Below are 26,523 nucleotides of genomic sequence, written 5' to 3'. Positions count from 1 at the left end.
TGTTCGTTGTCTTCATATCCTTCTTGAATGAACTTTTGAACTCATATTGTTCGTTATCTTCTTTTATCTTTGAATATGTGATTTCTTGCAGTCTCCCAATCTGAAGAATATTTGTTTATAGATAATCACTCATCTTTGCCCATGCTCTTTCTTGCCGCTTTAATAGCAGTCAGTAGAATTTTCATCTGCTTGGTCAGCAAACGCATTGTTAATTCTGCAATATATTGGTTGTCCAAATTAGGCGTTTTCTGCGGTAAAACCTGTGATATAACGGTAAGACTACATGCTTTATTTACTTTTTTAACGTTTTATAGTAAAAAACTATGTTGTCAAAAGATTTTGTAAAACATTAATTCTTTAATTTGTTGAATTACCTCATAAAGTTGATGCTTTTTAAGAACTTTCGGTATCTACATTTTTATTAGAGTGGGTACGTGCAAAGGTGTTTTAAAATATAACTTTAATTCAACCTTTTTCAAAACTGATCGATAGAGGGAACAAAATAAATTCATGTCAGATTATGGAAGATTATTCAAGAAAAGTTAAGAAGTTTTAATAAAAATACCACCCTTTGAAAATGTATGAGATAAAGCGGTGACTATGTTATCTATTGTCCAAAATATAACTAATTTAAATCAACAATTAATTTGAATTGCCATGAAAATTATTGTTGAAGGAAAAAAGTTTAATAAGTTTCATTGCAACTTATTTTCGCTAATAAATTATTTTTGTATCCTATGAAAAGACCAAGTTTTCATAATTGTAGTCAATGAACATTTATTCGTAAAGAGCATTGATCCAATTGTAATGTCAAAACTGAAAAAAATTCTTCAGTTATCTTTTTCACTTTGTTTTGAATTATTCACAACAAGGATCTACGCAAAAATCACAGGTGCTTGTGGACAGGATCCCCCCTCCCTCCCCTCCCCCCCGATATGCAACCCCAGGGCATATTTGACATTTTTTTCACAATTTATATTTAGTACACTAAGTCTTATTCAACATGTTTGTAATAGGAACAAATCGTCAAAACCCCAAAATAATCGCTCCACAAAAATATACCCCACTATACATTATGTATAGTGGGGTATTTTTTTGTGGAGCCATCAATTTATGTTTAATATTCTAACCTAACCCGGTCAAAAATAAACTTATTCCGATCAAGGTTTACGTTTTCAAAAGTATGAAAAACTCCGGGGTCCAGGTCAGAGGGTCATAGTTGTCGGTTTCTGTAGAAAGACCTTATCTTTAAGATTACATGTGGGAAGTATGAAAGTTCTGTAGTACAGTTCAAAAGTTATGACCAAGGTTACAGTTTTTTCGTAGGATTGTAAATGTCCAAGGTCAAATTTGTTGGTTTCAAAAATAAAAGGTCTTGCCACAAAGAATAGATATTTGCAATATAGAATTACTAGTATCTACCGCGCTGTCGTTTAAATATTAGAACCAAAGTAAAAGTTTTGATTTTTGTGTAAAAATAGAGTCAAACTCCAAATTTAAAGTCAAAATATCAACATTCTTAATATCTATTGACAGGTCTTGTCACAAGGATGAAGTATGATATTGCTATTCTTAACCCTAATTATACTCAAGGTTGCATTTTAAAAGTAGGTCAAACTCCAAGGTTTAAGGATTTTTAGTATCCATTGAAGGATCTTCTTTCAAGGATTATATATGTTAAATATGAATACCCTTGTCCTTACCATTCAAATGTTATTGCCATGTTTAAAGTTTTTTTCACAACTTTAGACATCCCAAGGACAATAGGTCAAGGTTGCTTTATGAAAGTACTCATTAAAATGCGTTTTGTCGCCTCTTGGATCAAACTGTCTGAATTCGGTCTAACGGCCTCAGACAGACAGTCTGGTTCTCGGGTCCAAAATGTAATTTACAAAGAATATTAAAATATTACTTTAAGACAATTGACACAGTAATATTTTATGCAATTTTTTTTAAAAAGTTTGTATTCAAGTGGGTTCAAATTTTTCAGACTAGGAGCATAGAAAAATATTGAATATTTAACGTGATTGAAAATGTTATTACTAGTTTCATCTAAGCAATTTATTCTACAGTACATTTTTATTTGTATATTCTATAGGAAACATAAGAGATGAATGCGTTGAGTGATACAATTTTTCTATTGCACTCAGAGCTAAATCCAATTATTATGTTTCCATTTGATATATATTTTCAAGTACAAACTTATTCTGTAACATTCAATAACATTTCTACATTCAAAAATGAGATGTTTTGAAGTTTCATTTATGTGGCATAATTTGCAATGACTACTCGTTTCTTTTTTCCATTTACTGAGATAGAAATTGTTACAAAAAATATTGTTTAAAGGTTTATAGGTGAATTCTGTAAGTTGTTTAAGGGGTATGTCATATAATTTACATTGATATATGTATTTTTTACATTATGAGTGTTCAAAACTAAATTCTTTGCTTAAAACTGTTTGATAACATGGTTTACAAAATTTTCTCTGTACAGGATTGTCATAGAAAAAGTTACATCTTTGATGTATGATATCAATAGATCCTGTGTAGAAAAGAAAATAATTTCTGCATCGTGTGTTACCAAATTTACAATTATACAAATCATACTTAAGCAGTAAAGGTTTGAAAACAGAAATATGAATTTGAAATTCACACAACCAGTTTGACTTGTTTTTTATACAATTGGAAAATCTAACAATGATATGAAATATCCACCATCGTCAAATAAATCTTTAACATTTAAAATTCCACTGAGTATCCAGTTTTTTTTAAATAATGTATTTCCCTCTGAAAACAATTACAATTGTCCCATATTGGCTGTTGACGAACATTATCGGAAGACATTTTATTAAAAAAACAGGACTTACATTCATTAAAGCAACATACCATTTCTTGATAAAATATAGGTAGTTTCTCTGGTTTTTCATTTTTTTATTAGAAAAACCTAACGCATAAAGAGCATCGAAATTTGATAAAATTCTTGTAATTTATCTACAGTTTTGTTCATTGATATTTCGTCTATTAAAGCTACAGTCAAATCGTCAGCACGTTGGATGGTTTTAATTTCATGATTATTAATTGTAATCCTTTTATATTAGTATCACATTTTATTTAAATAACCAAAATTTTTCTGCGACGAATAGGTATATAAAAGAGAGCGAAAATACGACATCCTGGCCTAATTCCTCGTATCATTTCGCTGGTTTTAAAAAGCCGGCTGTTGGTTTTCTTTTTTCATTTTAACCTTGGATTTATAAAACTATTGCAAATACTAAAGTTTTGTAAGACTTGGAAAAGAAAATTCCATTCAAACGAGTCAAAGGCTTTATCAAAGTGTAAGAAAAGTAAAGTACCGTCTGAATTTTCTGTTTCATGGTATTCAAAATCATCATGAACTAGTCTAGTATTTTTACCGATGTATCTCCCTTTTATGTATGCAGTTTGGTTTTTGTTAATTAACTAATATACCGGTATTATCTTTTGTAATCCTTTTTACAAAGACAAAAGGAATAATTTTGTAATCTGTGTTTATTAAACTTATCGACCTACAGTTATTTTTTTCACCCTTTTTGTAAATCAGTGATACACTATATAATAGAAGGTTTCTGTGTGTAAGGCAATTAACCTTTATCAAAAAAATCAGTCATGGCTTTACAAAAGAAGGGCTCAATTTTGTCCAAAAATTCACTAGAAATGCCATCTAATCTAGGTGATTTTTTTTCATGCTATCAACAGCTTCCTTACACTCTTCCTATGTTGGAATTTTTCTAGCAATATCTTATCTTCTTCACTCGATTTATGGACAATATCGTCTATCTCAAATATTTTTTTTATTATTATTTCGTTTGAAATGTTTCCATCCTCCATATTTTCTATTTCGTCCTATATTGCTCCTATCTTTTGTTTTTCTGATTGTTGTTCCTTTTTGCAAAATAAATAGAGAAATCGTTAACCTTTCGTTTAATTAAATCCCATTTCATTGTAGGGTTTAAGAGTAATCTTTTCTATGAATAATGTCTAAATAACCTTTTTTGTATTTTTCATTATCGAGATAGGAAACGTTATGTTTCCAATATCCGGGACTTTTTTCGTTTTATCGATATCAAAACTAAAACTAAAGTATCTATGTGCACCCATTCGACTCCTGTATGAATGGGTACCTGGAATTTCTCTTACCTCAATATCTGCTATGCTAAAATAAAATGAATTATTTTTAAAAACATAATGCATTCGACTGTTAGGATCATTTTTTTTTGCATCACGCCAAGTGAAACCTGGAATACTTGGATTTTGGTTTTTCCAAATATTATCCATGTTATAATGCCTTCTTAAATCTTTTAAATGATTTTCACGTTTATCTACATTATTAATATTGTTTATCGGGCAATTAAAGTCTCCACATAGAATACTATTTTTGTTGACTCAACGTTTTAAAATAATATTTTTTTTATTAGATTCACACCTTTTCTTTATATCATTATATATATATGCATATATATTTACTTTTGTAAAAATATAAGCCTTAAGTTCAAGATTTGTTAGAATTTTCCTACCATCAATAGACTTTTTGACATTTATTATGTTTGCATTTGATTTTTCATTAAATGGAACAGACACACCTCTACTGAATGCGTGAAATGTTTTTTTTTCTCCACTTAAAATTATATACAGAACATTGATGAATAAATCTTTCAACAATTTTATGAAATTAAATGTGTGTACAGTTGGTGAAACCCGTATACACAAATGTTTGTTCCAGAACTGAAACCTGAATAAAGAAAATGATTATTAAATGGACTGTACGATATTTTGCCAGACCGTAAAACATAATTATCAGAATTAATAAATTCAAAAGAGATTCTTAAACAATCAGGTGCCATACAATGACGTGCTTTATAAGTAATACATATTTATGACAATCACTCAAATCATATATGGTCAGCCATCAAAGTTTTTTTAAATAATGGCAGTGAAGCGGCATCATGAGCCAAACAAGTATGCTGAAGCTGCTATCAAATCTTTACACGTTTTGGACAGTAAGTCTCTCATACAACACTCGGATCTGTACCCATGGGTACCTGTTTTTGTATTTATATGAACCTGTATGTATTCAGAATTTTATAGATTGGAGAAAAACATATGTTGTAAATTGCAAATCTAAATTAAGATATATCAGCGATGTACTTTCAATTGACAATAGTTACTCCCATTATAACCACGTAAACTCGAAATAAAAACAAAGTACAACAAATATGTTTTAGAGTTAGATATTTGAGACGAAAATTTATTTTATGGTAACAAAATAACAAAACTTTGATAAACATGATGGCTTCAACTTTTCCATCGTATCGTCAACTGCCCATTCTTACGTAGTAAAATACCCCTACCTCTCAATTCATATAAGATTTAAGTTTCTTATTTTATTCACGAGAGCAAGCTTAATGTACGACTAATTACTAATACAAGGCACGCTATTGATAAACACGTTATTGAACCAGTAGTTTCATTGTATACAAAATCCTCATATCAAAGTAAGTTCTATCCTTAATGGAGTTTTATGAAGAGACTTACTTTTACATTCGACATCTGACTTTTACATTTTAAGTAATGGAGTTGGTATATGTATAAATTGTAGAAGTCAGTCGTTGATTGTAAAAGTAAGTCTCTTCATAAAACTCCAATCGGAAGGTTGTGTGTTCGAATCACTACCCTACAGATCTAAGTAGATAAACAAAAATAGGTAGTATCTGTTTCCGTCTAGCGCTCGACACTTTGAAGAAAATGTTGCGGGTCCTTTGAATGAAACCTTGAAAATCAAGACCACTTGCCACGGTGTCAAGATAGAAAACCATCGATGCTCATTGACCCATTGTAAGTCGTATAACCTCCCCAACGTCCTATGGCTTTCCCCAATCGTTTGCTGATCGGACGCCAAAATCCGATTATCTAGACATGTAGCGACACATAGCGATTGTGCAGAGAACAATCAAACGTTCATGAAGTATTTCGACGCAAATCACTGATACCGTTGCCTAGTTTAAAATCATTGTCCAAACATGTTTTCTGAACTTGCAGATCCACTCGACTGATAAAAGTTAGTACTTGTTCTCTGTAGGACTGATTATGAAATTTTTTACAGATAACACTTTTCGATTATATAGTCTGGCTTCTATCCACAGTATTTCTTCAAAGTTCAAGATTAATTAATCATGTTGTAAAGGGAAAATTAAAAAATCTCAATTTTTTTGGCAGAAAAAGCGAATTTAAACATCAGAAATGCCTTTTTCTAATTGCAAATTGATCTACAAATATATTTGAAGTTAGAAAAAACGATAAGTATCCAGATTTTCAGAAAAATTGTAATGATTTTCAAACTTATGTGGTACATTGTATCTTTTCGTCTTCAATTTCCGTCATTTGTTCTATAATACATGGCGAAAAAGGCTTTTCCTATCATTGCAAGACATTATAAATAACTTATTTGATATCTTGCTATGAAGCATTGGTATTTAAGGCTGAATTCAAGAAAATCTTATTTCTCTCAACCTGTATTACTTTTTTCTCCTCTATAGGGTTAAATGTCATCTTTTATCTAAGACTTCCCAAAACCATGAATTTTACAGGTATAAAGATAACTAATGTGAAATTTTGATGCATAGAAATATTTTCAAGCTTTATTTTGATGTATTTCAAATTAAATATAAATTTTTTGAGTTATTCTTCCTGGCTGAGGATCGGATATTCTTAACTAGGAACTTTTTTAATGCATTGGTTAAGTTTCATTGCTGTTCACAATGCTAATACAACTTAAAGTTGCAATTTATTTCATTTTCTTGTATTATGAGGAAATCATAAAAATGTATATTTTTGTCTGACGTCACAGAAAAAATAATAAACATGATGGCTTCAACTTTTCCATCGTCAACTTCTCATTCTTAGGTAGGAAAGTACTCCTACCTCTCAATTCATGTAAGATGTAAGTCTCTTATTATTCACAAGAGCAAGCTTTACATACGACTAATTACTTATACACGGCACACTATTGATAAACACGTTATTGAACCAGTAGTTGCATTGTATACAAAATCCTCCTCATATTAAAGTAAGTTCTCTCCTTAATGGAGTTTTATGAAGAGACTTACTTTTACATTCGACATCTGACTTTTACATTTTAAGTAATGAAGTTGGTATATGTATAAATTGTAAAAGTCAGTCGTTGTTTGTAAAAGTAAGTCTCTTCATAAAACTCCAATTGGAAGGTTGCGTGTTCGAATCACTACCCGACAGATCTAAGTAGATAAACGAAAATAGGTAGTATCTATTTCCGTCTAGCGCTCGACACTTTGAAGTAAATGTTTCGGGTCTTTTGAATGAAACCTTGAAAATCAAGACCACTTGCCACAGTGTCAAGATAAAAAACAATCGATGCTCATTGACCCATTGTAAGTCGTATAACCTCCCCAACGTCCTATGGCCCTCCACAATCGTTTGTTGATCGGACGCCAAAATCCGATTATCTAGACGCGTAGCAACACGCAGCGATGGTGCAGAGAACAATCAAACGTTCATGAAGTATTTCGACGCAAATCACTGATGCCGTTGCCTAGTTTTAAATCATTGTCCAAACATGTTTTCTTATTTTTTGCACACATCTGACATAGTAGGGTCAGAACTTGCAGATCCACTCGACTGATAAAAGTTAGTACTTGTTCTCTGTAGGACTGATTATGAAATGATTTACAGATAACACTTTTCGATTATATAGTCTGGCTTCTATCCACAGTATTTCTTCAAAGTTCAAGATTAATTAATCATGTTGTAAAGGGAAAATTAAAAAATCTCAAATTTTTATCAGAAAAAGCCAATTTAAACATCAGAAATGCCTTTTTCTAATTGCAAATTGATCTACAAACATATTTAAAGTTAGAAAAAACGATAAGTATCCAGATTTTCAGAAAAATTGTAATGATTTTCATACTTATGTGGTACATTGTATCTTTTCGTCTTCAATTTCCGTCATTTGTACTATAATACATGGCGAAAAGGGCTTTTCCTATCATTGCAAGACATTATAAATAACTTATTTGATATCTTAAGCTTGTTATGAAGCATTGGTATTTAAGGCTGAATTCAAGAAAATCTTATTTCTCTAAACCTGTATTACTTTTTTCCCCTCTATAGGGTTAAATGTCAACTTTTTTCTAAGACTTCCCAAAACCATGAATTTTACATGTATAAAGATGAATAATGTGAAATTTTGATGCATAAAAAATATTTTCAAGCTTTATTTTGATGTATTTCAAATTAAATATAAATTTTTGGAGTTATTCTTCCTGGCTTAGGATCGGATATCCTTAACTGGGAATTTTTTTAATGCATTGGTTAAGTTTCATTGCTGTTTACAATGCTAATACAACTTAAAGTTGCAATTTATTTCATTTTCTTGTATTATGAGGAAATCATTAAAATGTATATTTTTGTCTGACGTCACAGAAAAAAAAATTAAATAAGTCCCCAGTTAAGTTTTTGCTTTAAACTGCTCTTATGTTGAATTATTTTAACAGTATGATTCAATAAGGATACAGGACCTTTAAGTAGCAAAAGATTTTTTCTTGCTTAATTTATTTTATTGAAGCGTTTTAACACAATATGCAGAAAAATTAAGGCACCATAGAATTAAAGAGTCTCAACGTTAAATGCTGCATTATCCTCGTATTCCCAGCAAGACAACCGTTGCACAAAGAGTTCACACTATTTAAAAAAAAATCTTTTATCATGTTATCCATGTGGAGACTAGGTTGTCCTCTAGTTCTGTTAGATTCTGCTGCTGGAAAAGCTATCTCGCACTCTGGTCTATCTTCTTCCATACATGCTTATTGGGGTTGAAATAAGGATGACAGGGGAGCTTATCGAAATTGTCTGTCCCTTGTCACCAATACATGTAGTTCCATTACGTCTTCTTACATGTATTCCCCACCTCCAGTTTGACATTAAGGGGAGGGCACTTCCTGTTCCGGTTCCATTGATTTTTCAGTAAAAACTCTATGATAATTTTGTGGTTATCGTTGGAAATGTAGGGATTTCTAACGATTAAAAGGAATTCAGGTACGCTTTGTGGAATTTTCGGGCGGTAATTATTAAGAACAATCAAGTCATAAAGGAAACATAACTTTCATAAACTGCGACTAGTTTGGGCCATTTTAACTTCACTTGCACATGGTTGTGTGGACATACACCGCATTTTATTCAAGATTTTTTCTTTTTTTTTGTTTTAATTAAAGACGGAGAAAACATGGAAGTAAAAATTATAAAGAATGCACCCGAAAAACATATGAAACTCGAACTTCATGCTTTTTAACAAAAACGGTCAAGGTCGAGTTATTACACATTCGATCGCAATTTCTTTTTTTTTTGGCCTCGGGGACTTAGAAATTTTGACAAGTATTTGATATATACACTCTGTATGAAGGCGATGAAGGTATATTGCTGCATAAGTAAGGAAATTTTAAGATAGAAAAGTTAAAGTCATCACGTTTATCAAGCTTAGTTGTTAGATTACCATTGAAGTCCTTTTCAAGTAAAATACCCAAGTGTGAAACAGATATGTCAGACTCTGTGTTATCTTTTATCTCAAGCCTACCAGGATATATCTTATTGAAGCAGGAATGGAAATTACCATTGATAATTGCCAATAACTCATCGATAGATCTAACTGTAGAGTTGAAGGCCACAGCAAATGTTTTATTCTTTTCAGCAAATACAATTTATCATTGAATGAAATGCTGACTGACGTTTTTCATACCAATTGTTAGTCCATTATTTATACACTGAATTGACCACGGATTTTTTCCGTTATTTCCTGATTATGACAACGAGCACACGGCGGGTGTGACCGGTCGGCAGGGGATGCTCACTCCTCCATGGCACCTGATCCCACCTCTGATGTTTCGGAGGTCCGTGTTTGCTCTGCTCTTATTTTGTATATTTGTTTAATGGACGTTGAGATTGAATACTGTTCGTTATTTCCATATCCTTCTTTCACGCATGAAATTTTGCACAAATTCTGTTTCATATGAATATAACAATAGGTTCGCTAATAACAGTGTACAATTAAAAATTTTCAAATAAATACCCAGGTAAATAAATTTATGAGTTCCGTTTTTATTAAAAAAATCAACAACAACTGGGAAACCGTTGTATATCAATTTGAATAGTCGTAAGGTTTTTCATGTGTTGATTTTTGTAAAATCTTGTGATCGTAAATTGTCCAAAAGTTCCTTAGAATTTTTTAGTATCATCAACTGATTCACATCACTTGTTGATTATATTGTTGAACAGTATTCTTTCATTACTGTCAATATCGTAGTGAGGAAAACGAAAGATGATTGGTTGAACATTTACTGGAACCTGCATTGTATCTTTGTTTGTAGGGATTTTTATGATCTTTCGGAATCCAATAGGTAGTTCAAATCCCTTTTTGCTCCGTGGAATATTAGTAATATTTTGAACTGACATTTGATTTTGAATAATTTCTTCCTTAGAAAAGGAAGCATGAGTATAAGTAGGATTACCACTTGTAGAATTAAATCCTAGTTCATCAAAGATACAATATATATAATTAGCCTTACAAACGAAGACAACGTGGTTACCTGCTTTGTCGGCAGGAACCAGTACGTACTGATCGTGTAATATATCTAAACTGTTTTCACTTCTGGTTTATTCAACACAGAAGGATACATGATTTTCATACTGACCCTCAATCTTTTATTGCACGACTTTAAGGTATTCAATGTATAAAGAAGGGATTTTGACTGATTTTAAATAATTTTAAACTAGTTAAAAGCACACAGCTATAAAACGATAAAAGTGAAATAAACCAAATTCACAAGACTTATAACATGTAAGGAGACGGTCATTTTGCACATTTACAGTTTTTGAAGAGTTATCTGCCCTTGCTGAAAAGAAGAAAATTTTTGATTTCACAAAATTTCTGCGGTAAATAATTTATTTTATTTCATATTTTAATAAAGAGGGAGTTTATGCATATTTTCACCAAGAAATTTCTTTGAAATTCAAATTACTTTTTACAATATCTTATAAAAACATGCACTGCCCATAGACTTCAATGTAAAATTCAAAGTGATATTAATTGGACAATAATCAAAATTTTGTAAATTCCTTTGGTGGAGCATTTTCATTTGATAACATCTTCAAATTGCTACCATGATTAAAAATATTGGACCGTTCATTTATTAGGTACAAAATATGGTCGTTATACATTGGATACCTTAACATGGATCTAATACTTAAAATCCATTCTGACAAGGTGTCAACGTCTTCTTTTTCATATTTGGTCCGTCGCCTGGCGTTATTTTCAACAGAATCCATAATATTTATAAAATTTCGACGCCAGTTGAAGGATCGGGGTTCCCTATATTTAGGACCTTTGAAAATAAGTGATTAAGGTCCTCATTATTAACTATATTTTCGTCAACTGTAATAAGGTTATGTGTCCAACAGGACTATAGTTATAGGGCGAAGAGGAACATAATGGATGATTATGTTTCAGATATTCAGTATCTAGGCCATGTAAAGTTTTTTGTCATTAATAGCAATGGTTGATGTATATTTGTAGGAAATACAAAGTGTAGTCTATAACTAGAAATATGGTGGAATAAAAGACTGAACCTTTTTGTTATTAAGAACATTACTTATATTAACCGCTCAATTTCTGTATTGGCAAATTGATGTTTAAGGAAAAGCCGGATTGTTTTAGCTGTATTTTCTTCATTAAAACGAGCGGTTTTAAAAAGCCTATGATATGCAATATCCATAATCATAGATGCAAGCTTAAGGTATTTTCTTCAAATGTGTTATGCTGATATAAATTCATGAGAACTATGCAACTGCATCAATATTTTTTACCTTGGCCTTTCTTCTGATCTTGTCTTATGCAGTATATTAATGCTTAGCTATTGTTTAACATTATATTCAAGATGGTGTTATCAAACTTCTCATGTTGACACATACTGGTAAGTACTATTCAACTGCATTCCCATTTTTGACCTTGACCTTTCCTTTGAACTTAGCTCAATTTTTCTTTAATTAGTGTTTACATCAGTTTTAGAGATACCATTCAATATATTTTTATCAATATGAAACTTTGCATGTTGATTAATACGGATAAGAGCTATTCCACTGGATTAACATTTTTAATTTGAACTTTCCTTTGACCTCAAACTCACTTTTCTAAATCAGTGTCAAACTACAGGCCTATATGTTAATATATATATATATTGATGTAAGCACATCAACTGTATCAACATTTAAATCTTTAATTTGACCTCAACCTCACTTTTGAATTGTGTTTAAATCAGTTTTAAAGAAACTGTTGTGTATTATGCTTTTCAAGTGCATCAAAATTTTTTGGCCTTGACATTTCCTTTGACCTTGATCTCACTTTCAAAAAATTAATGTCAAACTTCCATATGCTGATACATATTGATTTATTTAATTCAAATGTATTAATATTTTACCGAAACCTTTTAGTTGACCTTGATATCACATCATAAAATTGTTATTAAATCAGTTTTAAAGAGATCACTGAAGATATTGTTATCAACTTTTATGTTTTGATAGTTACTGATAAGAGATCTGCAACTGGATCAATTTTTTTTTACCTTGACCGTTGCTTTGACATTGACCTCATGTCATATGCAGATACATATTGGTGAAGTAAGAGAGATGAATAAACATTGGGTCAGTTCTGAAGCTCAATGAAATGAAGTTGGGGAAACATTTTTTAAGCATTGTTTACAAAAGATTCCCAAGTTACTGTTAATAAAATAAATATATATTTCATGCATTATATTTACATCCAAACCAAAGAGTTCGCAAACTGATTGAATTCCTTACATAAAACACATCTGCCACTGCTCGTACTATGTGTTAATTAACACACGTGGCATAATCCTTTGCGTTCATATTCTTCGCAGGAAAACGCGTTTTTTAAGAAAAAGGGCAGCATAATTACAACAGGCGTAAGTAAATTCTGACCGAAAGTTTTCATTACAAATAAGTTTCTTGTAGCAGTAAATCGGGATTTCATGTATAATGCACGTTATTTTCAGGTAAAGACAAGTCTAAAGAAATGACAGAAGACGATAAAGGAATGACAAGAGTAAGTAGACGTTAAGTCAAAAAGGCATTTTACCCTTTCTAAGAAAAGAAAAAAACTGAGAACCAACCCTACAACTTTTATAACGCTGTTTCAGAAAGCAATCATTTTTGATTCACTTCTACAGTAAGACAAGGGAGGATACCGTTGTTAGAAACCCTCCACACCCTGAGTCCAAGTATTTTTGAATATTTTCTTTGAATAATATTCAAGCATTCGGTTATTTATGTTTTTAATGCGAAAATCCCCCTTAAACATTAAAAAAAAATATCTGTTTTTTTTTAAAGAAAGACCTACACGCCTTGAGCTTCAGTCCAATGCATTGCTTCGGTGAACGGAATTTTTCATTATTAGATTCAGAATAAAATCAAAAGCATAACACTTGGCCAAGCCAAAAAAAACTACTTATGCAAGTTAAATGTTAACAAGTTAATTATATCGACCAAAGAATTTACATTGAAATTCCTATAACATCTACTTATCAGTGAATAACATGTATCGATTAAAACAATTATCATACTCAGAGCAAACTCTTTAATAGCAAAAAAGTTTGTGAGCATAAAAAACATAAACAGGCGATAGTGGAATAATAAAATAAGTAAGGAAAGTTGACTTAAGAAAAGCATAAGTCATCTTTTTGTCTTACAATTTAGCTGTTTATTACTTCATCGTATAACTCGATAAGATATCCAGATACGAAGCAGATGTGGAAGACTCTAGACTCGTGGTGTCTTTGATTTCAAGTTAAATGAAAGTAGACATATCACTGAAAACAGCTCTAATGAAGTGATAAAACACTGTCGATATATCATGAAAAGCATCTATCCTTCTGCGTTCGATGGTCCAGAACTGAAAAAAGAAATAGATACAGTAGATTACATGATCTTTACGCACTGGTCCCTGCTGACAAAGCCGGTAGCAACATTCTCATTGTTTGTAAGGTTCATTATATAAAGCGTATTTGAAAGGAACTACGATTAAATTTTACTAGTGTTAATCAAACTTATACCCATTGTTCCTAAGTTCCATACTTTTTAAGGAAGACATTCTTCAAAGCCATATGTCAGTTTTAGGTAGTTTTAATATTTCAAACAACCATAATAAATGTAAATAAATTTGAAAGACCAACCTATATCGGATTCCAAAGTTCAAACGATTTCGTTCAAACAAAGAAACATAGCTTTACTCCTCACTAAGATATTAAAAGTAGTTAAGAAGGTTACTCTGCAATAATAAATTGCAGGAATGATGTAAAGCAGATGTGAATTCTTAAACCTTCAAAGAAACGTGTGGAAAATTTGAAATCACAAGATTTTCACAAAATAAAAAAAGCCAAGGACTGAAGATTTTTCATCTTTATACAAAACCATCCCCCACATAAAAGTGCGGTCTTTTTGATATCATTGATTACTAGTTTTTTGTTTTAATTGAAATGGTAAATTTACATATCTTGTCTTTGGTCCCATTTGAAAAAAAGATTCTGATTGTAAACACAAGCACTCTGAAGTTGATATTTATTTTTTTTTTGGAGACAAGGTCTTCCAATAATCTTTTGGAATTACCATGGATAAGAATTTTGTCCTGTTTTTAGCAGGCGTATAACAATATTCATATGAAGCAGAATTTGTCCAAAAATATTGTACGTGAAATGTAAAACCACTTGCTATTGGCCTTTAATTCAACATTTAGATATATCGACGGCGTATTGTTAATTACCTGGTAACAATGTTTATTTCCATTCCTATGTTTCATGATATATATCCTGGTGAGCTTGAAATAAAACAAAATACAATAATAATACAAAAATAATACATATATGTTTCATATTTAGATATTTTTCTTGAAAATTACGTTTATGGTAAATTCAAAAACCAAGCTTTATGATAAAAGTGATGATTTTAATTTTTAAATTGTATTTCCTTACTTATGCAGAAATATACTTTCCTCACTCCTGTTCTCGGGGTATATTTCTTTCAAATGTCCACAAGGTGGCAACTTATTGACAAACAAGTTGATGAACCCAGATTATCATAACTCTCGTTTAATGTCACCATTTTGTAAGTTCTATGGGCGATACAATGACCTTCTCAATAAATACATTTCATCATTAAATCAAATGCTGAATGACGGTTTTTTTTTCATCCTAATTGTAAGGCCATTATTTACACACTGAATTGACGAAGGAATATACCGTTATTTCCAGATCATAACAAGGAGATCATGGCCTGTGACCGGTCGACAGGGGATACTCAATCCTCCACGGCATCTGATCCAACCTCTGAAGGTCTGGAGGTCTATATTGGTTCTGCTCCTGAATTGTATTGTTTTTGGACTTTTGACCTTGATTACTATTTGTTATCACCATATATTCCATCATTATTTCTAATTAAAGACATGGGCAACATTTTTCCTCTTTTTGTGTACATAAGGTTATGAATAAATTCTGCTTTGTATGAATATTTTTAAAAAGTCGGCTAATGAAGGAACACAATTAGTACCCAGCAGAATTCCAACAGTTTGTTGAAAAACTTCTTCTCCGAAGACTACATACCTTTTATCAATGAGAAAATGTAGCATCCTTTTAATTTTAACTTCAGAGTACTTGTGTGTACAATCAGAATGGTTTGTCATGAAGTAATTTTGCTGATGACCAATCACAGAATGTGAACATGTCCTGAAATTTTCCAGAACTAGTTTATCATTTCACTCATTTTAAACACATCGAATGACCTATTGGTTTGTTGAGCAATTGGGTGTGTCTCTGGTCATCTTTCCTCATGAATTGATAATTACTGGTTACTTCAACTTCCATTTTGATGTTTCGGTCAACACTGAGCTAATGAAATTTCTGACATTTCTTAAAGATATGTATTGTTACGGCATGATGTTAATGGAGCTGCTCATATCCGAGGTCTCACTCTGAAGTTAGTCATCGCATAGGGGAAAATCTCTTTCTTGTACAATCTAGAATCCTGTGTTGTGTGATACAGTTGCAATGCTTAAAAAACTACTTTACAGTAACTGTTCGGCTGCAAACGCTTATAAGAACGTAAAACTGTAGTACCATTCGCAAGTAAGTAAGGCTCCATATAGAACTGCAAAATATTTAATTAAAACCCATAATTGCTATACATTCTGCAAAGAAAATGTTTAAACTTGTTTTCTAACACATTATTGGTACCCACAATATACGATAGTCAGTACAAATTATGACGTCATATTATGACGTCCTCAACCTGAATTACACAAGTTTATAAAAATTATCAACAAAATTGCTCCTGCCCAAGGGCATACCTTATATTGTTGTAGAGAAACAAGGTCTTAAAAGACGCAGAATATTCCTAGGATTTAGGATATGGCTGCAAAAATATCGACAGTTTTAAGTTGAATCAGGGTAAAAATTCACAGTCCACTGTAAGTTTCCAAAAAAAAAAAACCTATCGAGAGAAAAAGTGCAAAGGATTTGTGCAGCAGTTTTCTAAATTTTACGAATATCATATTTTCCTTAACATTATACATTATTAATTTAAATATAAATCAAATAGGATATGCCCTTTGTGCCGACCTTGTTTTGTTGCTGTGTTTTATTATCTTCAATGAGAAAAAATAATATGACGTCATAATGTGCACTTGCATAAGTATACTTTTGGTACTAAGTATGTTTAAGAAAATCGCTTTGAACTTTCTCCGTATATAACGTATACAATTTATGCAATTTCATTAGCTCATTTACATGGAAGAGGTTGTTTTTAGCCCCAACTCACTTGCATTCCTGGAATATCGTTTTTCGGAATTTGAAAGTAAAACAGTGATATCAGTGGAGGAGCAAATTCATATAAGTATGTTATTGCACACTGAGTTGGACCAATATACCGCTTAGCAAACTCGTATTATTCAAACACACCTTGCTACATCGATGAACATAGAATTGCAAAATGCAAAGAACCGTCCAGTAAAGAAACATGCAGAAAAACGATTGATTGAGAGTTCATTGAAATTATATCCAGGATACCCCAGTTGTCTTGATTATTACTGTCTGTAAATCAGTCTGTATAGCGCTCGCTCTGTGATAGGGAGGTCGTCAGTTCGTGTCTCGACCACGATTGACCTAGTCGTTAAAATTGGTAGCAGCTGTTACTTTGTCATGCGCACGGCACTTTGAAGTGAAAGTTGCGGGTCCTTCGGACGAGACCTTAAAAAACAAGGTCCAATGTAAGCGTCATGCGTTGGCACAATAAAGATCCCTAACTGCTCAATGGCCATGAGAGCCGAGTAAATTTCAAAACTTGAAGCCCTTCACCGGAACACGGTGACGTCTCCATTTGAGTGAAAAATTACCTAGACGGAACTTAGAAAATAAACAATCAATCAATCAATCTGTAAAAGGGGAACACTGTTTAAAAAATTATAAAGATCGAATGATACCAGAAACTACTTGCTTAGCTTTGATTTTTATCATAGTCTTATTTTTCTTACTTATGGCAAGGAAACAAATCTTGCAGATCGACAGTTTTTTGTAAAAAAAAAAAAATCTACAACAGGAGAGACAAACTTTCTACTTCTATAGAAATATAGGGGGGGGGGGGTTCTCTGGACGAAAATATATAAAATGTTTTTATTTTTTGCTTATCTTTACCCAAATTCATGCATTGACAGTCTGCTTCCTTTTTTACAACCATAGGCAACGAGGAAAACATCGATGTTACCATCAATTGATACCCGGGAAATAAATTAAGTAAAGAATGGAAATAAGTCTTTATCATCAAACCGCTTCGATTTGTGAAAAAGGCATGCGTCTAAATTATGGAGACTATAGTAGAAAAGATTTTGAAAACTTACTGTCGGATGAACATTAAACAAAATTATACCCATTTAAAAGTTATCAATTCCTGAAGTAAATGTTGGCTGCATAAAATATAAATTGAAACCAAACATATGCATCACCAATATTCAAAAATGTATTTCACTTTGAGACTATATTTAAAAGACGAACTGCAGTACGTGTTTATGCGATAAGAAAAGTCCGATGTTCTAAAGAAGGACCTATAGTTTTTTTCAATAGTGAATGATAAGCGTCTTTATATATTACATATTATATTCGTTTTATAAAAATTAATTTATAATGTATGATGAGTGATAAAAATCTCTACAAAACCACAATTCAGATTCAAATTCATTTTTTTAAAAAAAATAGTACACATAATATTATAGCCATACACAAGTTCTATAAATAGCATATACTGAATAAACCTTTTTCCTTGTTTGTGGCGTCACAATGTGAAAATTACGACACTATATGGATCACTTGTGACAAAAAATGGTTTTCGCAGTCATACTCGTTAAACAAACGACTGTAAAATTGATGGTTTTCATTGTATCTTAAAATCCCTTTGAAGTATCAAATAGTAATTTTCACATAGTTTATTAAGACAAATGACTTCTTTTAAATTCAACCAATGATTTGATTTATCGTTTAAATAAAGGAAAGAAGATGGTTAAAATTGATACTTGTTTTTGTTTTGTTTTTTGCTTTGTTTGTTTGTTAGATTGGGTTTTTTTTTTGCAGAAAGTAAATTTGAGAAGATGTGTGTTTTTAATTAAGCAATTTGCTATCCAAGACCTCCAATTTATACTTTAAAAGATAACCGAATATCTAAACTTTTATATGGTAAATTTCCCAGATATCGTTTACTTTAGATTGTAAACATATTAGATATGATAAAAAGGTAGCATCAATTCTCTATCCACCTTGAATAAATGTCTCCCTCGGGGGGCTTTGATGGTCGCCATGCTCATATTTGGAGGGGATATTCTTACCCAACCATTTTGTTGCCAATAATTGACCATTTCTGACAAATGAACTGTTCTTGTTCTAAAAATTAACTTACATTAAAAGAAATATAAAACTTGGAAAACATCTTTCAGCTTTAGTAACAGAACGCTACGTGGGGAGGTCTATACCGTCTATATCACATAATTCACGCATGATCGGAACGGTGGCGAAATGCATTAATCAACACTGAAAACAAATATGAAATTATATAGAATTAGTTCGCGAACTTTTTGATCACCCCTCGTATCTCGTATTTTTTAAAGAGTAAGACCATTCTGATTAACAATCATTTTGATATTTAGAAAACGTTTAATTCTGAATATCCCACCTCAATATCCATACACTAACATTTCAACTTTTATATATAGAGCAGTCCGGTCCTTCGGGCTGCAATAAATTGTTGGCAGAATCATTGGATCTATCATCGTTTAAAGAAACCATAATCTGTCCATTCTTTAAGAGAAAAGAATATGTGCAAAGGTACTAGTATTCAAGAAATACCCCCGGTTTCCTATCGTCCTTAGGTAGAAAGATATATTGATTTTAAGTATACAACATACATGTATACGTTGTTACAATTAATTCTTTGACAAAATAATTTCTTGATATCAGTTTGGCCCTAAAAAAAGAATTAAGATAAAAAAGCAGAATCAAACAGTTTTCGAAAGACATGAATATGAATCACATTTTATTTGTATACTAGGGATAACCCATGAAAGCAGCTTATTTCCGATGGTGTCCTAATACTCAGAACACGTATATTGGATGTTAAATAAAAGAATAGAAGATATAATATAAAAACTGTAGATGTGTGATCAAGTTGACAACACAGAGATCCCTAAAATAAATTGTAGCATGTATATATATACCCAATTGCCACATAGCTGTGGATAAATTATAAAAAAAAAACTACCCGGTTATAAAGCACGAATAAATAATGTCATTTATAATTTCTTTTAAAAGCAAAATTATTTCCAGTATTTTAAACAGTTTTAATTTCTGCTGGAAATGTATTCTAGTCTTGGACTCAATTAAAATAAAATGATTCAGATTGTTTATGCTTATTTAATTGTACAACCAAAGTTGCATTTCAGGTTGATCTCTTGTGATAAGTACTAAAATTTGAGCGAATGAAGTAAAGAATGTTCAATAAGGTAAGAAGGGGCTTTTCCTTTCAATCTATTAAAAAGATGGTTGCATCTGAGCTGAGAGACTCTGAATATGTTGAATATGCAATAAATTAAGTTGATTAAATTTTATAATTTACAGATTCCTACGAACCTAAATTCAAAATGAATTGAACCATTTTGTTTTGACAACTTTGTACTTTTTTCTTGACACCTGATCCCACTTCTGATGTTTCGAAGGTCCGTGTTTGCTCTGCACTTAAATTGTATTCTTTTTATTGACTTTGATATCGAATACTGTTCACTATCTCTATAACCTTCTTCAAAGTTTTTGATAACCTTGCATACCACGCACCACAGACGTAATCCATGTGAGGTTGTATTAATGCTGAACACAGAGTCACTTTATAAAAATATCTTTAAAAACTTAAACAAAAAACGGGCTTGACTGTATATATTTTATTTACTTTCTAAACAATTGATTCAACAATGCAGTGGACAATTGTCAATCAAAACTCCGCAAAATTCAGATTTTACTTTACTTTCAATGTTATGACCATTAATTTAAAACCATCTATCCTTCTGTGTTCAATAAACCAGAAGTGAAAAAAAGAATTAGATAGATTACACGATCAGTACGTACTGGTTCCTGTCGACAAAGCAGGTAACAACATTGTCTTCGTTTGTAAGGTTCATAATATAAATTGCATTCTAGAAGAACTTGGATTTAATCCTACTTATACATATACTTCTCTTTCTAAGGAAGACATTCTTCAAAATCACCTGTCAGTTTTGAATACTTTTAATATTCCACAGAGCCAAAATGAATTTGAACTACCTTATATATATTGGATTCCGAAACTTCATAAGAATCCTTACAAACAAAGATACATTGCAGGTTCCAGTAAATGTTCAACCAAGCCTCTTTCGTTACTTCTCACTAAAATATTGACAGTAATGAAGGAAAAACTTCAAGAGTACTGTACAACTATATATTCAAGAAGTGGTGTAAATCAGATGTGGATACTTAAAAATTCTAAAGAACTTTTGGACAATTTGAAATCACAAGACTTTACAAAAATCAACAGCTTAAAAACTTACGACTTTTAAATTTTATACACAACAATTCCCCACGACAAATTAAAATCCAGGCTTTTTGATTTCATTGACAAGCTTTGAGTATTTATATCTCAGTTGATTCGATACGTAAGAGCATGCTCTACGTATGAACAATTTCTTAAACGAGGTAAATTATTGACAAGCAAGTTGATGAAACAAGAATATCACCAGTCTCGTTTAAAGTCATCATTTCGTAAATTCTATGGTCGATACAATGACCTTGTCAGCAAATACAATTTATCATTGAATGAAATGCTGACTGACGTTTTTCATACCAATTGTTAGTCCATTATTTATACACTAAATTGACCACGGATTTTTTCCGTTATTTCCTGATTATGACAACGAGCACACGGCTGGTGTGACCGGTCGGCAGGGGATGCTCACTCCTCCATGGCACCTTATCCCACCTCTGATGTTTTGGAGGTCCGTGTTTGCTCTGCTCTTATTTTGTATATTTGTTTAATGGACGTTGAGATTGAATACTGTTCGTTATTTCCATATCCTTCTCATACAGCATGTAAATTTTCAACATTTTAAAGCAAAATAAAATACATCCATTTTTACCTAAATGAAGCAATAACTTATTAGCCAATTCGGAGTCTTACCTAAAACTTTACTAAGCTTTTCCGATATAAAAACAGGATCGGTATGTGCAGATATAATAAAACTGTTATCAACGTAAAAGATGAGTTTATCTAGGTCAACATGAGTTACTGACATGCAAAAGAAATACAAAAAGCAATAATCTTCAAAGTTTGAATTTTTTTATCTAATGAATTTCAAAAAAGAATACAGTAAGACTATACTCACTTTTCAGAACATCCGGGATTTGAAAAAAATGTTAAATGTTTATTTTTTAACTTTACTTTGTTACATATGACATATGTGATCCCACCTTCGATGTTTCGGAGGTCCGTGTTTGCTCTGCTCTAATTTTGTATATTTGTTTAATGGACGTTGAGATTGAATGCTGTTCGTTATTTCCATATCCTTCCTTCAACAATTTAGATATTTTAATTATAAATAATTATTTATTCATCAATATAATTTATTAATATATTTAAATAAATACTGCTTATTTATCGGTGGAAGAGACTATTTTTACATTAAAACAATTTCTTGTGCTTTATCTATTTGGGGGAAGATTTGGGTTTTTGAACAAAAATCTGAAGCTTAAATGAATCTTTAACTTAAAATTTATATAATGTACAGAATGAGAAGCAAAACCAGAAACTTAAGGGTTTATAGTGCTTAATCAAAGTTCCAAAGTTTTCATATAATAGTAAATTAAAGTTTCAAAGTTTTTAATATAGTTAATCAAAGTTCCAAAGTTTTCACCAAAGTAAATCAAAGTTCCAAAGTTTTCACCGTAGTAAATCAAAGTTTCAAAGTTTTCACCATAGTAAATCAAAGTTCCAAAGTTATTACTTTGGTACTAAAGTTAACTATAGTTTACTATAGTATTTTTATGTTAGGGTTCCTTTAAGTATCCTAATATTATTTAGTTTGTACATGTATTGGGTATAAAGACTAACTTTTGTTGTTCCACTAAGAAACTTGGTGGTGGTTGTGGAGAGGGGGGAGGGGTCTGATCCACTTATTTTTATGGTACGAAAAATAAAACAACTTAATTACATTTAGAAAAAAGATTACACAAGCGGACGAAATATTTAGTGACATCATTGTTTATAGTTGGAAAATTCTTTGGCCCCGGTCCTAAAAGAGAGTAAAAAAGGTTGCATGATTCAATCTACTAGGCGTCTTCAACAGAATATAGGGTGACGGGACATATTTTGGGTGCTTGGAAATCTACAGTGCATCCACAGTACATCAAAGTCAATACGAATATCTGAAAATATGTATTTTGCAGGAGAATGAAATGAGTGATCGATGTAAAAAAAAATTCTTTACATAAAACAAATATGTGAATAGGCATTAAAATCCCCAAGAAATTTGTAATGGGATTAGTGCCAATGAGAATATTTAAGAATGCTTACTTTCAGCAAGGTTGATGGAATTCCTGTAACATCACGTTATATGTCAGTAGCTTGCTTTGGTATATAAACTGAGAAAGATAGAATAAATCAACAAGATCTTACCTGCGCGCACTCCTCCATGGCACCTTATCCCACATTTTATGTTTCGGAGGTCCGTATTTTATCTGCTCCTATTTTGTATTGTTTAATTGACTTTGATATTAAATACTGTTCGTTATCTCCATATCCTTTTGTAATGGTGCTCGGGCGATTATTGTTATTGAAATTTCTTTCATAACTCCTGAGAATTCCGAGACAACGTGAGTAGTGAGGAGAATTATTTATTTTTTTTATAATTTAAAGACATAAGCATAGGTTTGCCAAAAGGGGTGCAGGATGCAAATTCTTGCAAACTCAAATTGTCTCAGAGGAGACTGAACATTTTTTGAGTTGGAAAAGCAATTATGGAAAAAAACTATGCTAGTGCAACCAAGCCTAGACTTTAAAGCACTATCAATATCAAAACTCTTTTACTTTTATCTGTCTGTAGAATGCCATAGCTGCCTTATGTAGCTATTTTATAATGGTGTGGTTATTTTACAATGAAGCGCATTGAAGTGTTAAATTTTCTGTTTGAATGGAACGTTTTGAGCTATCTTTAGACACGTCCATTTCTTTACAAAGGAGAGCTGGGTCAAATTATTCTATCGAATACATGTTCTACAGGAATTTCATAAATATAATAGCCAATGAAATTGACGATCTACATATACACCGAGTAAGCACGTGTTTAACTGATACATGTGCTATGCAAACTTAAATAAACATGTTAAAATCATAATTATGTACACATGCTTTGCAATGCGTGGTTTACTTAAGCGGAACTCTAAATATAACTCATTCATATTTAAAAATCTTCATTTTTTCGACTCATGTCGCTTGTCGCAGAAAGTGTGGTGTCCTAAAACATTACGACGAAGATTGCTTTCTCTTTTCTAAAGAATGGGCCTGCCGTTATAATTGACGCTCAAAGCATGACTCTGAAGGTTTAATCCAAACGGAAAATTTTACCACTTCAATGCGCTATGAAGCACCATCTTCATATAAAAAATAACCACAGCATAATATAATAAAGCACGACCTTCATATAAAATAACGGCATCATAACATAATAGAGTACCACATTCATATAAAATAAACACAGCACCATCTTCATAAAATATAACCACATCATAATATAATAGAGCACCATCTTCATATACAATAACCACAGCATAACATAATAGAGCACCATCTTAAAAATAAGATAACCACAGGTGAATATAATAAAGCAACGTCTTCTCGTGAAATAGCCACATAAGCAGCTATAGCGTTCCATAGCTATCGTTGAAGTACAACAAGGATGACCAGAAAAAATCCACGTTTTTTTCGAGTTTTGCTTTCTAGTGACTATGTTTACAGACTGATATTTTTCCACACAACAATGCATACACAACGGATAGAATAATAAACATGGAGATTTATGCAATAAACAAACTTAGATACATTCATAACTAAATTTCCACACTTATAATTTGCAACAACATCTATGCAAAAGTTAGTTTACACCATGTCCTGGAATAAATTTACTCAATTGTGCAATATTGCATACGAACAAATCAGTTCACTCTACAGAAATTGAGCATGTAAGTAATTTTACATATGAGTAAAATATACTGAAATATGCTAATAATGTCATATGGAAGGGATTGTAGACAAAAAAACAACATGGATTTGTTTTGTTTTTACTCTTAAGATAGGCTTAAATTTAAGGTCAGTATGCCATTTAAGAAGAAAACACAAGTTCAGATGAGTTTTGGGCTTTGCTGATTCTATTCAAAATCTATTACATGTTTGCTTATTAAAAACGGTATATAGTAAAGGCTTCTTTGGGAACCAATTTGTAAACAATTTAATTTAAGTTTTTAAATATGTACATACCAGTTGCAAACATTTTGGTTCGAGGGTTCGACAAAACGCATTTTGCTCGAGAAATCAGTCAATAAATGTTTTGTTCTACCTTTCATCTTATTTTATTTATCTATTTTTTTTTTTGACATTCAAAAATTTTGTACTGTATTTCATGATGTAACATCATATTTGTCACTGTTCTACACAATCGAATGAAAATGAGATTAAGCTCTGCCCATTCTGTTACGTGAGCGGTCCAACATCTCTCCGAGCGGTCCAATATCTCACTCAGCAGTCCAACATCGATTTTTTTTATGCCCGCTCAGAAAAACAAGATAAATGCTAGACTTTTTCCCTATAGAATTGTATAGGAACAAATTTTTAAAGGTATAACAATATTAGCTTTATTTTAATGTTTAAGTGCATTGGAGTTATTTTATATTTAGCACATGCTGCAAGCTCACTGATGTTTAATTCTTTCGGAATAAATACATATGGTGAACTATTCTAAATGATCCCTATCTTGTTGTTTCCACATGCAATCTGAATATATTCTTTAAATATTTTGAAGTTCTTCATCTTCCATTATTGCAATTTTATCTGTGTTTTGATTTTTATTTTCTTACGTTCGTAACAGCAATAAAATATATTATGGTTTAATACGTCTTTTCTTATATCTGGACTGTTTTTTCAATTTTTATGACAAAAAATTTATTATTGTCAAGATCTTCTTCTCTGTAGTTCAAGAACAAGTTTGATTTTAACAATTTTTTTTCTGTAGTACACTGAACACGTCATTATGAATGCAGAAGATGAGAAAAATACTTTACTCTTTGAATTAAAAGACTTGATCGGACAGAGGAATGGTACACCGTTTACTGTGGCTGTTATCGGGACACCTGGGGCTGGAAAATCTTCCTTTATTAACACTATGATCACTAGCATAAGAGGACGGTACAGGCAGTGGACAAAGACAGGAAATTTCGAGGGGTCTGGTCAAACAGTAACACATCCAGCAATTTGGTAAAAATTAAAGAACGAAATTGCTCTTCAAATGTTCATACAGTATAGTTGGTTTTTGGCCAGTGGAAAATTTGGCCGTTTGCCTGCTCAAATATATGCTAATAATTTTGGAGTCATTAATTTTAGGGGACGCAGGGTTTCAGTCCTTCTTTGCAGATTGATACTAATTAGGGTACTGACAATTTAAGCGATCAAAATTTTAGCGGACTATATATCTTAAAAAGCCAAACTTAAGCCAAAATGAGCCCCCTTTAAAAAAAACCGCTTTGCGGTATTAAAAGCTTCTTAATGTTTTGGTAGTAGGATACAGATATTG

The 26,523-nt window shown here is 31.6% G+C and overlaps 1 long non-coding RNA gene across 1 annotated transcript in view; it reads left to right on the top strand.

The window, feature by feature from the left end:
- The first annotated feature begins 226 nt into the window (after positions 1–226).
- LOC134239693 (uncharacterized) overlaps positions 227–26,523 on the top strand; it is a 48,914-nt gene continuing 22,617 nt past the window's right edge. The window contains exon 1 of the long non-coding RNA XR_009986270.1: positions 227–273. This is a non-coding gene — a long non-coding RNA (uncharacterized LOC134239693). The remainder of the gene's footprint in view (positions 274–26,523) is intronic.

The sequence above is a fragment of the Saccostrea cucullata genome, unplaced genomic scaffold (assembly GCF_032062105.1).
Source record: "Saccostrea cucullata isolate Sc308-1 unplaced genomic scaffold, CSIRO_AGI_Scuc_v1 ctg1062, whole genome shotgun sequence".
Taxonomy (NCBI): domain Eukaryota; kingdom Metazoa; phylum Mollusca; class Bivalvia; order Ostreida; family Ostreidae; genus Saccostrea; species Saccostrea cuccullata.
The sequence above is the reverse complement of the archived record's forward strand: the minus strand, read 5'-3'. Positions and strand labels throughout refer to the sequence as shown.